The following is a 12905-nucleotide window of genomic DNA, read 5'->3' on the forward strand; positions in this document are numbered from 1 at the left end:
AAGATGGACTGCATTTGTTATCAAAATATTGAATGAAATTTACATGAATTTGCATATTTAATTCAGTAATAATTATTTACATCTCAGAGTCAATCAAGTTGAACCGATTGTTATCGTCTACAACTTCTAAGGAGCTAAGAGACTACACAAAAGAGAAGGGACGGGGAATGGTTTGGATGGAACGTCTGTTCGCTTAGAGTGAAAGTAATATTTCATTTGGGTTGTTTTTCGACATCGTCTTCAGAGAGGTTGGTTGGGGAGACAGACAACCTTCTGTATAAGGGATCCTGCACAGTAGGGAAAGAGAGAACCTTGAGCCAGAAATTCCTTCTTCCTTCTAAAGATGCTTCACGCTCTTTACTCCTCATCTTCCCAAATATACTTGCGACATTGCCTAACGCTCCTATAGCCTCCTGGGCAGCTTCTCTCTTTTACCTATCTCTCTCTCTTTCTCTCCTTCTCTCCCATTTTGAAGTCGGGGCCGGGAAACTCCGCTACGCTACCACGAAGATGCGAAGCTACGTTTAGTTTATAGGGAGATCCCTAGCTTGAAAGTAGGCCAAAACACTTTACCTTAAGTTCCATCCTGGATAACGACGTATGCGACATCTAGAATAGGTTTTCGAAACTAAATTGAAATTCTTCGGTTGTGCAGTTACAGTATACCTAAGGTTTCAAGTTTATAGCTACGGTGAACTTTATTACTATATTTATTATTCTTTCAACTCTTATGGAGCGGTAGCAATTGAGATGCAATGTCTTATTGTACATTTTGAGGAATTTAAAATGATTGTAGGGTTGTTACGGATCAGGAAAACTATGCAGGGAAATTTTGAAATTGTTGACCTGTTAAACACAGTGTGTCAAAGGTCAGGGATAAGTCAGTGAATTTGTTATTTGAGTTTTTGCCGAAGAAATTGGTTTAAATTTTTGGCATTTCTATGAATAAATATGTGCTAGAAATTCTAGAATATAACCCCTGAATATTTAGTTTTTTTATCATAAACATGAAAAAAAGTGTTATTTTAAATGTAATATAAGTTTTTCAATACTTAATATCTAATTTGTGTTTACAATAACCCCGAAAATTTAGTATTGCGCTAATTGACATGGGTAATTAAGCGGTATTATTACACGTGTCTACACCTTCCTTTGTCAAATTCCTAGCTTATCTGAGCCCACTGGGAAAGAAAGCGGGGAAAACGAAACTATTTGGGCAAACAATTTATTGGGGATTGTTGACCCTATCCGAAGTCATCCGCGTATATAAGCAATGTTGTTTATTCGCACCTCTTCCTTCTCCCTCCTTGACTCCCATGGGTCTAACATTCCATGAGAAAGCATTACTAGAAGGGGACCATTCCTTCAAAAAGGATGTTTTCCTCTCTTAGTCTTCCACCCTTTTTTGGCGGGAAATAATAATAACTTCTTCATTCAAGATCACGTGACGCCATTCTTAGAAACAAGCGTTACACTTTATCCATCATGGTGGGTGTGTACTGTGTTTCGCGAGAAATATCACTTCTGACAAAAATGTAGCGATTCTGTACATCCCACTGCTTGATTTCGTGAATTTCTTACATTATATCTTGAATATTGAACCATATGCTACATTAGTATAGCCTCATTAGCAAAGGAATCCAGCTTTCATTGTGGCCCTGGATTGCAAAAAATCTTCCCTAAGAAGTACCCCCTACTTTAGGTCTTTTTTAGGGTTAATTGAGTACTTTGAGGTTGTTATAAGAGTCGTTCTTTGGTACTCCTAAATTCATAAGGGAAATGAGTAGATTCATGTCTATTTGGCACGCGAGCTTTCGTTCTTATTTCTTATTTCTTTGTGTTTTGGCGCGTGTATTTTCTAGAAACAAACGTACAATACAAGAATATTTATACAGTTTAGGCAACCATCTCTTAAGAAACTGTAATAAACGCCCAAAATGTGTCAAATGGGGATATTTGGCTGTGAAATATTCGGGTTCCGAAACACCACCGTTATAATATATATGGGGTTGTCAACCTCTTTTAAATGGCAACTTTTGAGAAACTTTCGTTAGGCGAGAAGTAACTTTTAAAACTGTGGGGATTTTAATCTAAAACTTTCTAAAACCACGCGTTTAAGAACACGGATTCATAAAGATACTAGGAATCCCATGGTAATTTCTATGCGGGTTTTGTGGGCCGGGCTTGAGAAGATATTGGTTGGTATCAATGCAAGTTCCTAGGCGCGTAGGTTTCAACGTGTAGCCAGATAGATACGTTATTCGCTGGGTAAAATTCGTCATATATAATGATTAGTCTAGCTCCTCCCATAAAATCCACCTAGATACTTGAGAAAATCGCCAGCTATACACAATGATTCTTAGTATCTGTATGTATTCCTAATAAAAAACGATACTTTTTAACTTTTCTTCTGGAGTTAGTTAAGTGTGAGATAGGCCTTAACTTTATATAAAGAAAATTGTTGGAGAAATTCTCAAATTGGAAGTATAAAACGAAAATTTTTCGTTACACCCCTGAGTTACACTAGATGTCGTACTAAATCAGAGTATGAAGTGAATCGAGCTGGAAAATATTTCGATTTTTGTCCCCATCCCCCCTTTCTTCTTCTGAAAGCTTAGACCGAACTTATCTAGCCTAAGCAATCGATAGACAGTTCATTTCACCCGGAATATACCATAAAATTAAAGCCTAAATCCCTTAAGATTTCTTTCAAACTCCATGCTAAGTTTCGCTTTAAAAATGGTATGTAATAGAATTTTCACTTGGGAATAAAACTTATATACATTTCGTTCAGTGAAATGAAGCCAATACGTTTAAAGCTTAGTATTATGGATAAACGCGCGGCTTATCCATGCCCATACTTATATTACTTGTATTTACTTAAATATTTAGATAAACGGATTCCCGAAAGGGTTCCTTTTTCGTTACTTTAGACTTAATAGCGTTTAAGAGGTTCATCCTTCTGAATATATTTTTTTCCCTTACTGCTGTGCTGTTAGAGCCTTTTAACAGTTTCGCGCGCCTTTTGCGGTTTTTCTTAACGCGCCACATATCCCAAAGGAAGTTGAGCTAGCTAGCTAGCTAAAAGCGTGGACCGTGCTAGTGCCCACTAGCGTGAAAAGGGGGGAATAAAATGATTTGTTGGGTCTTTCTCCGCTATGTGTCGCCCTGACTCTGGGGTTCTTTGAAAGGAAAGAAGCTATCTTTTTACTCTCTTGAGTTTGAACATCAAAGGAGAGCAAAGAGGAATTCCATGCTTACCGTTGGGAGCTTTTTCTTTAAGTATTCCCCCATCTTTCCTTTTTTTTTAGTTCTCCTCAGATGGGGAGAACTTCTTCGTCGAAATTTCTTTATACTTGAAACCAAAAGGGGGAAGATACACTTCGTTATTGAAGTTACTTTTGCTTTTATCCTAGCTAATTTTTGCTTTTTAACCATCCATGAATTTTTTAACTCCGATAAGAAGAAAGAATTTACTTTATGATTTTCTTTGTGTACTTTTGAGCTCTGCATGAAGAACAATAATTTTAAACTTTTTCTCTCTGACAAATTAATAACTGTACTGACTTCATACTACACCACCAGTATACAGGGTGTTTCAGATAAGTCTGTCTGCATGCATAAATTAAGTAAAGGGTGTTTCTGATAAGTCTGATATAAATTAAGGTAAGGGGATGTTCTTTGGGAAATCAATATTGAGTCGAAAATGTAACTTCTATCTCCTTTTTTTTTTTTTGCCACAAGGTACACTGTTTCAAATCGAGTTAAGATTGTACATAGTATTTAACGGATGACCCCTTTAAATTTAATTAAGAAACTGATTCAAGACTTTGATTTCTAATTTAATTAAGGGGTCATCCCTAAAACACCCATCAAATTATAACTCGATTTGAAACAGTGTCCCTTGTGGCAAACAAAATGGAGATAGAAGTTAAATTTTCGACTCAAAATTTATGATTTCTCAAAGAACATCCCCTTACCTTAATTTATATCAGACTTATCAGAAACACCCTGTACATTGGCAATAAGGAAATGTATGGTATACACTTCCTAATACCATAATATAATAAAATTTATTACCATATTGAATTGGGGCCCGTTCCTGATATTTGAGTTTATAAGTCCAAATAAAAACGGGCTCTTTCCCAAATCTTAAGCACCACCATGGACATCCACGCACGAGATACGAGAGCTTAACCCTTGACATTAGAACTAGGGGTCATAAAAAAAAATTCCAATTCACCAATGCATGCTGGTGGTAATCAACTCGTTAAGTTTATTACGTGGAAAAAACGTACACCCGTCATTAAATCCCGTAACGGTCAATGTACCAAAAAAAAGGGCCAGAGGAAGACCCCAAATAGCTAAGCCTAACTGATTAATCCCGTAGGATTGACCGGGGTACTCATGAAAACAAGCCCTCCACATGTTTTCCGGATCTTATACAAAAACTACATCCACTATCATAATAAAAGAACTGGATTAACTATCCCGATTTTTTTTAATCAAAGACCGCATTGGTGAATGAATTGACCTTATCATATCAATATGGTTTTCAAGATATTGGCTCTGTTCGTTCGTTCATTGGTTTGGAAATAATGAACTTAAGGAGAGATTTAGTGACGTTCTTTTCTACTTGATGGACTGTTCCATTAATCCCAGTCATTCTTAGAGAAGCAAACACCACAGTGGCCCGAGGAGGTCACCTTCTTGGGTTATTTATTTCCCTCGTAGAGTGGGATAGCACCCGCGTGTAGTGAAGTTGAGCTCCATCTGGTGGTGCCTCTCGGAGCGAGAAAATAACCCCTTCCGTTTGTTGGTTTCTCTACAAGTATTTAATGGAATGGTCTATTGCCTCGTGCTTCCAGAATATTTTTTGGTGGTTTTGGAGTTGCCCCTTTGCCATGGTTTTTCTGTCTAGCATCGGGACTTTTAGGCAAGCCCACATTCAGGGGTTAATTTATTTCGAAAAAGAATGGAAACATGAAGTTTTCGGGTAAATTATTTAATTGTTGTTTAAAAATTATGTGGAATTTATTTTTTTAATATTTATTAACAATTAAGATATAAATTTCTCTAACATAGACTTGAAATATCATTAGTGAAGGTTCAATTTCGAGATTGGAGTTGAATCTAATTGAAAACTAACTAGAATATTACTGATTCGAAATGAAAATTAGTTTTATCTCGGATAGCGACGAATAAATAGCCTTTGCGTTCCTTCTCGCTGCGGTTCAAATCCTTTGGAACGTAAAATAGAGAAGTTAAGCACTATCCGTAGATTTGAAATGACCTATGACCTATGCCTTGTTACGATACAAACGAATTTTGTTTCTAACATAACATCGAAAGGAATTCTGGGTAAATGGCAAGCTTCTGCTGAACAAATAAGGCTTAACAAAAAAAGCTAGCAGACGTTCTGTACCCTTTTCATCCCTTAACCTCTCTCTCTAAGGGATAACAAAGCTGGTTCGCGAATTCATCGCTAGTCTCCCTCGTAATTGGCTGATCTTGGCGCGCGATATGATTGCAAGACCGAAATGTCTAATTAATAATCCTACATGTCCTCTCTTATGGGAATTTCGCGACTTTCCGGCTCTCCTCGCCGTCAATTCCTAGAAATCCCCTTAGAAATTTGCATAAATTCGGGAAGCAGGGGCGTAGGGCCATAGTTTACCATATTGCATTTAAGGGTGATCTAATGGAGAAACGTCTAATTAACTAAACGTAATAACAAGAAGAAAAAATAATAAGTAGTTTATTAATTCCTAGAAATATTTGACCTTCAATTATTAATCCTTTATCCTATATTAATGTTTATATATTATTACTTCATTTTATTATTGTTTCAATTATCAAAGTTCTATGTAATTTTCTCAGAAATTAGTTGACCTCATTTATAGTTAATTTTCTTTAATTAAGAGCGCGTTAATTAATAAAAATTAAGAATTCATTCACGTAGTAGCTTTAGCCTTAGGTACAGTACTATTTTCGCAAAGTATATTTTGTTACTAAAATATTATCAGGCATAATTTATTAATCTGATAAAATGTAAATATCGTTTTAAATATTTAATTTTTATTTAATATAACCACTTACGTTAGTTTAGATCTATTTACATTTAATTAAAGCATTTCCTTGCCCAAATAAACACGTCGTTATACTTCATTAAAGAGCTCAATGTCCCCAAAATTACTGACAAAACGAAAGGTGTGTTTATGGTCCCATTGTAACAACGGTGTAACAATTTACACTTCCGGGCGTTTTCCTTTCAGGTATAAGAGACGTTCAAGCTTTATTATTGTAGATCGGTACCTTATCCATACGTGTGGTGATTCCGTTAGATGTTAGCGATTTTCTTTTTCACATTTTTTTCTTTTATAGTATGAATAATCCACTCAAATTTATTTTTGAAACCTTTATGGGTTGGGTTTGGAAACGAAAGAAATTCTTCACAGGATAAAGCATGGTTTTCACTTGGCGTAAATCACGACTTTTCGCCCGACGTCAAGCGACAACCGAAAAAAAAACCTAGTTACGCTGGACAGAAATTACGTTGAGTGTGGCGATATTAGCTTTCTATTTTTTCGGCCGCGTTCAACGTTAACGCTCTGCGCGAGCCAATCAGCAATAAGCTAGAGTCGTGACGTCATTTTCGACCACGCGCGTTCCGAAGAGGCCGTCCGCGGTCCGCCATCTTTTTATTTATTTCGTTCCTGATCGAGTCAATAACTAGTACAAATCCCTGAGAATGCCGAAGTTCAATGCTGAAAGGTTTATTGAAGAGGTTAGGAACGATAAAAATATGTATGATATTAGAAACAAAGATTGCAACGAAGAAAGACAATAGACGGGCCGCAATTAGTGCAGTGTTTAGTTTATCTGTTAAGCCTTGGTTCCATTATTTGCATGAACTACGCTAAGTGAAAACGCTATAACGCTGGGCGACAACGTAAAAAACAAATCTGACGTTTGACGTCCAGCTGCAAAGTAGTGTTTTTCGGTCAAGTGAAAACCATACTTAACTCCCTTCAGGTGTTGAATTACTTATAACAATACCGAGAAAATCCATTTTTTACCTCTCCGAGTGACGTATGTCACGGAGAGGTTCTAATTTCGACGTGTCTGTCTGTCTGTCTGTCTGTCTGTCCGTCTGTCCGTTGTTATACCCACGTGACCGCGTTCGCAGTTTGCAAATCGGAGCAAACGTGTATTCAATTTCCAGACCGCATTTACAGTCCCGGAAATTGTATTCCACTTACAGGCTATTACTCCATTGCCTGTCTAACAACTCTGTTCATTTGTCCACCCCTAATGGACACCAGTCTGAACTTACTAGCTTCTAAACACCACCATCTTCTAGTCTTTCGCCCATTCCACATGGACACCAGTTTCTACTTACTGGCTACTAAACACCACCACCTTCTCGTCTTTGTCCATTCCACATGGACACCAGTCTGTACACCTGGCTTCTAACAGCACCATCTTCTAGTCTTTCGCCCATTCCACATGGACACCAGTTTCTACTTACTGGCTACTAAACACCACCACCTTCTCGTCTTTGTCCATTCCACATGGACACCAGTCTGTGCACCTGGCTTCTAACAGCACCATCTTCTGGTCTTTGTTTTTGTCCATCCCACATGGACACCAGTCTGTACACCTGGCTTCTAACACCACCATCTTCTGGTCTTTGTTTTTGTCCATCCCACATGGACACCAGTCTGTACACCTGGCTTCTAACACCACCATCATCCTTAAGGTTAAGACATACGCGGCGATCGGCTAGGGTTACGAGAAACGTCTAGCCTTCCAATGGAGGGGTCTTCCTCCAAGGTTCACGCAATTGCGATGTTCTTATCTACAGCTGCGGTTCGAATCCTTTATATACTACCTATTTTAGTAAGGCGAAGCAACCGGCGTATGCTTCATTTCAAACGCCAATATTAGTCAAGTATCTCAAGAATGTTTAATTGTTCTTTTTTAAAGCGATGTAACGTTCAATAAGGCGAATAACTAACGAAAAAAATATTAAATATTAATTACATTTATTTTAATATTTAAGATAATCTTGTTTCTCAATTCAAAATTAATACGGAAAGAGTTAAAAAGCAGTCTATGTTATTGTCTGTGTGTGTCCGTCCGTTATTACACTAGTGCCGCAGTGCGCTGCGTTAGAAATTCGTTTTGCTTTGATGTGTAAAGAAATCCTGCAGAACCATAATATTCCCTTTATCCTTAATATAAAGTGAATATGATGAAATATTTTTCGTAATTATGATGCATTTAGTGCTTTTGTAGCTTTAAAGCTCTGTTTCATTTTGATATTCCAAAGAATTTTTTTAATATTATTATTTGAAATGGCTGTTTATATATTACTTAAGCTATACTACATCTGTATATAGAATAATCCTTGGTTTAGTAATTTCATGAAGAAAGCTAAGATCTAGACTCCAGCGGGCATATCTAGTATTACTTGCAATAAGCTTAGTGAAATATAGAGTAAATAATCGAGGCCTGAGGTGAAGTAAGCTTTGGGTTTTGATTTTCGTGTCTGAAATGAAGAGACATCAACGGTTCAGAGTGAGCCGAAAGTTAAATACACTCTTAATTAATCAGGTTAAGATTTTATAATAGAAGAAAAGATGATGGTGGCAATTAGATTAGTAGGGCTAAGCTACAGAGTTTTTATTTTCTTTATGGTGCGCATTGACTATCAGTGCGTCTAGCTACAATTTATCTTTGGTATTATTTAACGTTAACACTCATGTTGGCAAACTAAGAATATTGTTGAGGTGAGACGAGACGATAGTGTTTACACTGCTAACCAGTTGTGAATGTAGCTATCAGAATATAGGGTAAACAGCTGAAGCGTAGACTTCATTTCCTGTTCTTTTTGCCATTAACTGATTTCCATGTGTCCAAGATTTATCCTTATTGGAAGTAAAATGTCGTCTGCTTTACTGTATATTCGCTATGCTTGGAATACTGCTTCAATATTTCGTAAATTTTTACTTCAAAAAAGAGAAATAATTCCATATCTAGGTAAATAACTTTGTAGTAGTAGACCTCTTGACTCGGAGAGGTAATATTTTGGTTTTCCCAACTTGTTTTCTGATAGTAGAAGTGCATAAATTGAAGTAAAGATTTCTGGATTATTAGTATAATTGAAACGTATAATCTTGCGCATTTCGTTAATGTTCTTATGTTTTTTATAAAACCACAATACTTTAACTGAATCCAATCACAAAAACTGACCCCTAGCTGTGACCTTTCCGTACCGTATAGTTTATTTACTGATAGAATATACTTTAAATAATGATTTTTTTAATATTCAAGAAAAAAAAGATAAGTTTCAGGTTACAAACTCGGAATTGTAATACTTATGCCAGTTTCTATGGCTTTTTTTTTTGGTTGCCTTAAATCTGTTGGCACGTTTGCTTCCGGCTTACCGAGAGCCGCAGAAACATGTATGAAGATTGACAGATATTCAAATTCAGTTTCGTGTAGGGGGCGCTGAACTCGATATCTCTTCCACCCTCCCAACCCGTTATCTGTCAGGAAAGATTGTAAAAAATACCCTTTCCTTATTTTCGATGCTAAGTCCTTCAATTTTTTTTTTTTCCTTTTGAAATATTTGGTGGCTCAAATTTAATCTAAAAAAGATGAAGTAATGTTTATAAACAGTTATTTTAAAATATTTTGATCGGAATTTGTACGCATTTTGTGGCAAAATGAACAGCGGTTTTTCGAAGTCAGGGAAAACTATTAAATACTTGTTATACTATCCCTTTAAATTGATTAACATTTCCTTGGGATTTTCCACTAAAGTTTAAAATTTAATCTTTGAAAATTTACGTGAGATGAGTGGATAAAAAAGAATATAATTAAAGTTTTGTGTCTTAAATTACCTGAAGCCTGGTTAAACATCAACTTTCTTTTTAAAGTGTTGTACCAGGTGTAAGGAACCTTTAAAGTACGTATTACTTAACGGTTTCCTGCCATTCTTCCTTACTTCCTGGATTTTTGAACCAAAACAAGGTAATTTGATCGCCTAAAATGCCCGTGAATCTCTTAACAACCTCTTGGGAAATTTATGGTTTCTTATATAACGGTGTACTCCTTCCCAAAACTAAAACCGTATGATACTACTTAGGTACTAAACTTTCCAGAACTTCTTAGCGTTTAGTAATATATTCTTCGCGTTGTAGAAGGCGACAAAACAAGCAGCTTCTTAACCGAATCGAACAACTCTATAATTTTGAAAACAAAGCTATTTGTTACTTAGAAAAGGTCTTAAATTTGAAGCGTGGGTTTTAATGTCTACTTCTCTTATTCACGGAATTCGAGGGGTTTAACGCCTTTAAAAAATTAAGCCCCGTTTACACTACGCAATTTTAAACCGTTTAAAACCGTATTGGAAAGTTTTTAGTGTAAAATTTTGCTGTTAAATATAAAGATCTTTAATGAGAAAATGCAATTATTATTTTGAAAAATTGTATTAGCTATTAAAAACGGTTTCAAAGGGTACATTGTAAACGTGGCTTTATTTCCATATAATTGCACAGAAATTTGAAATTTCAAATTATAACGAATAATTGCAACTATCCTACACCTTTGGTTTTCATATTCGTACATACCATAAGTTCATAAGTTATGCTCCATAAGTTTGTCACTGGTTACTGAGAGCTTACAGACTAAATAAGAAGATGGACTTCCAAAATGAGTGTAGTCAGTTATCGAACTAGCTCGAGCTGTAACTCTCGAGTATTACGAAGTATAGGAAGTATCATACTTATGGAACATATCCTATAAACTTATGCACATACTGATGTATGACGTGTTAACTGTGTAGCCCCCCTAGTTTAAAAATATCTTAAGCTCGCGACGTCATTAAATCAGTTCCATACAATCGTGTAAGTTCACCAAAAAAACCAAAACTTATAATTTCTTTCTAGTGTAAAGTCAACTTTTCTTAACGACGAATTAGCGTGACGTTGTTTCACTTTTGTCAAAAAGGGGTGGAGTCTACAATGACTTCATCTCTTCCCCCTCCCTTCCCCCTTCTTTTGGGAATACTAAACTAACTCTTTTAGTTTTTAAGATGTCGTGTCGAATAGAGGCGTGTAATATATATTTCAAAGCTATTGTTTCCAACCCGCCCGATTTCGAAGAATTTCAGTAACATACTTTATAGTTCCTCGAACTTGGGTCCTTTGAATATATATGGTTTGTTAAGGACCCCTGATTGGTTACGTCATCGGTAAAAGGAGGATTTTTGCCTTGAAAGTTGTAAGGAAGCTGAACTTTACGGGGCGGTATAGTTCGACCTAGATTTGGATAAAATTATTATTTTTTTCTTTTGGTTCTTCTAATGGAGTCTGCTTTTGTTTTTCACGCGTTTGTTTAATGATTTTAATGAATGCCTCTTTTGAAAATTCTTATTTAAAGAAACGGAAACCCCTACCAGGAAAGAATGGGACACAATCTGATTAGAAGCGATCCACTTTTTTGTCTATTTAATCGTCTCGAAATTTACTTATTGATTTTGGCAAGAAAATTTCTTTTAATCCGCTATGAATGAAAGGGATATGGCGGGACCACCCACGTGCGCTCCCGCCTTTTTTCCAAGAGTCCGTTTTCCCGCCAAACTCTACCAGAAATTGACATCATCAAAAGTAGGCTTAGCAACTAAAATTTATTCAAATTCTGCTGTTAAAGGGATGATATTAAAAGACCCTTAATTATTTATCCTTTATTTTAAAAATATTGCCTAATTTCTCAAATATTATACAGGATGTTTCTGATATATCTGCCACAAATAAAAGGGTTTGTTCTGCGTGGAAAGTGTGATAGAAAGGAGATACAACATTCAGTTATACCAGGGATAGATTTAATTTTAGAAGTAGGAATGGAGAACGGTTAGTATTTACTTCAGTCCGACTCATATACCACCCAGTATAGAGCCCCTCCCTCCAACACGTAACGAAAAGTTTAAATCATCTTATTGGCTCACTTAAGCTACGTTTTGATGACGTTGCTGATGGGGACGGTGAAAAATACGTAATTCCTTTTTACCTCTGTCGCTATGACCCCCCCCCCCCCGCCTCTTATTTCATACCCCTCCGTCCCGTGGAATGGGGTCCGGGACTTTGACGCGCGCCCACATTACTCTGTTCTCCATTCCTACTTCTATAATTAAATCTATCCCTGGCTATACGGAAGTAAGGCCTTTCTAAAACAAGTCGAAATAGTTTATTTAAAATTTTGTTTATAAACAAACTGAACATAAATAAACAAAATTAATTATCAAATGCCGTTTTAAACAAACAAACAGCACCCTCCTCCCATTTGGAACATAAAAAATACCCCTTCTTTTGTTGGGGGGACGGGGGTAAGCCCTCCTTGTCATAAAAACCCACCGGAAATTTGTACTCCCTTCTCATACTTTAGCTGCACCTTCTGATGCAAGGGGGTTATTTAATTAATGATCATGGTGTCTCTTATCGAATTTAGTACGAGCGAATAAAAAATATTAATAGCATTGTTCCGATATAAAATACCTCGTAAAAACGTAACGGGGTTTAAAAAAGGGGGGTACCAAGAAAAAAACGTGGGGGGTTACCCCCATAACAGAAGAGAGAGAGAGCGTGAGAGAGTGAAAGTCAATTCTTTAGATGAGCCCTGATGCGCCTCGGAGTAATGGCTTTTATATAATGTTCCTAGAGCGCGGCGGAAAGTACATAATTTGAAGTTGAAAGGGGTTGTGTAATTGTTATTAGAGATGGGCCGATACCAGTTTAAACCGATACCGATATGATCCGATACTTGGGAAACCGATACCGATATTTTACCCGATCCTTCGATTAAACCGATATCAAACCGATACCGATATGGTATCGGTA

The 12905-nt window shown here is 36.5% G+C and overlaps 1 protein-coding gene and 1 long non-coding RNA gene across 4 annotated transcripts in view; one reads left to right on the plus strand and one right to left on the minus strand.

The window, feature by feature from the left end:
- Positions 1-12905, plus strand: part of LOC149709963 (uncharacterized) — a 176960-nt gene that overhangs the window by 95603 nt on the left and 68452 nt on the right. The window lies entirely within an intron of this gene.
- On the minus strand, positions 8653-9112 carry LOC149709964 (uncharacterized). Its single transcript, XR_016375619.1, has 2 exons — positions 9016-9112; positions 8653-8933 (listed from the first exon to the last, which is right to left on the minus strand). It is a non-coding gene; the product is annotated as an uncharacterized LOC149709964 (long non-coding RNA).

Source organism: Phalangium opilio, unplaced genomic scaffold (genome assembly GCF_054372755.1).
Source record: "Phalangium opilio isolate 3A_F unplaced genomic scaffold, DU_Popi_V2 ptg000011l_1, whole genome shotgun sequence".
NCBI classification, from domain to species: Eukaryota; Metazoa; Arthropoda; class Arachnida; order Opiliones; family Phalangiidae; genus Phalangium; species Phalangium opilio.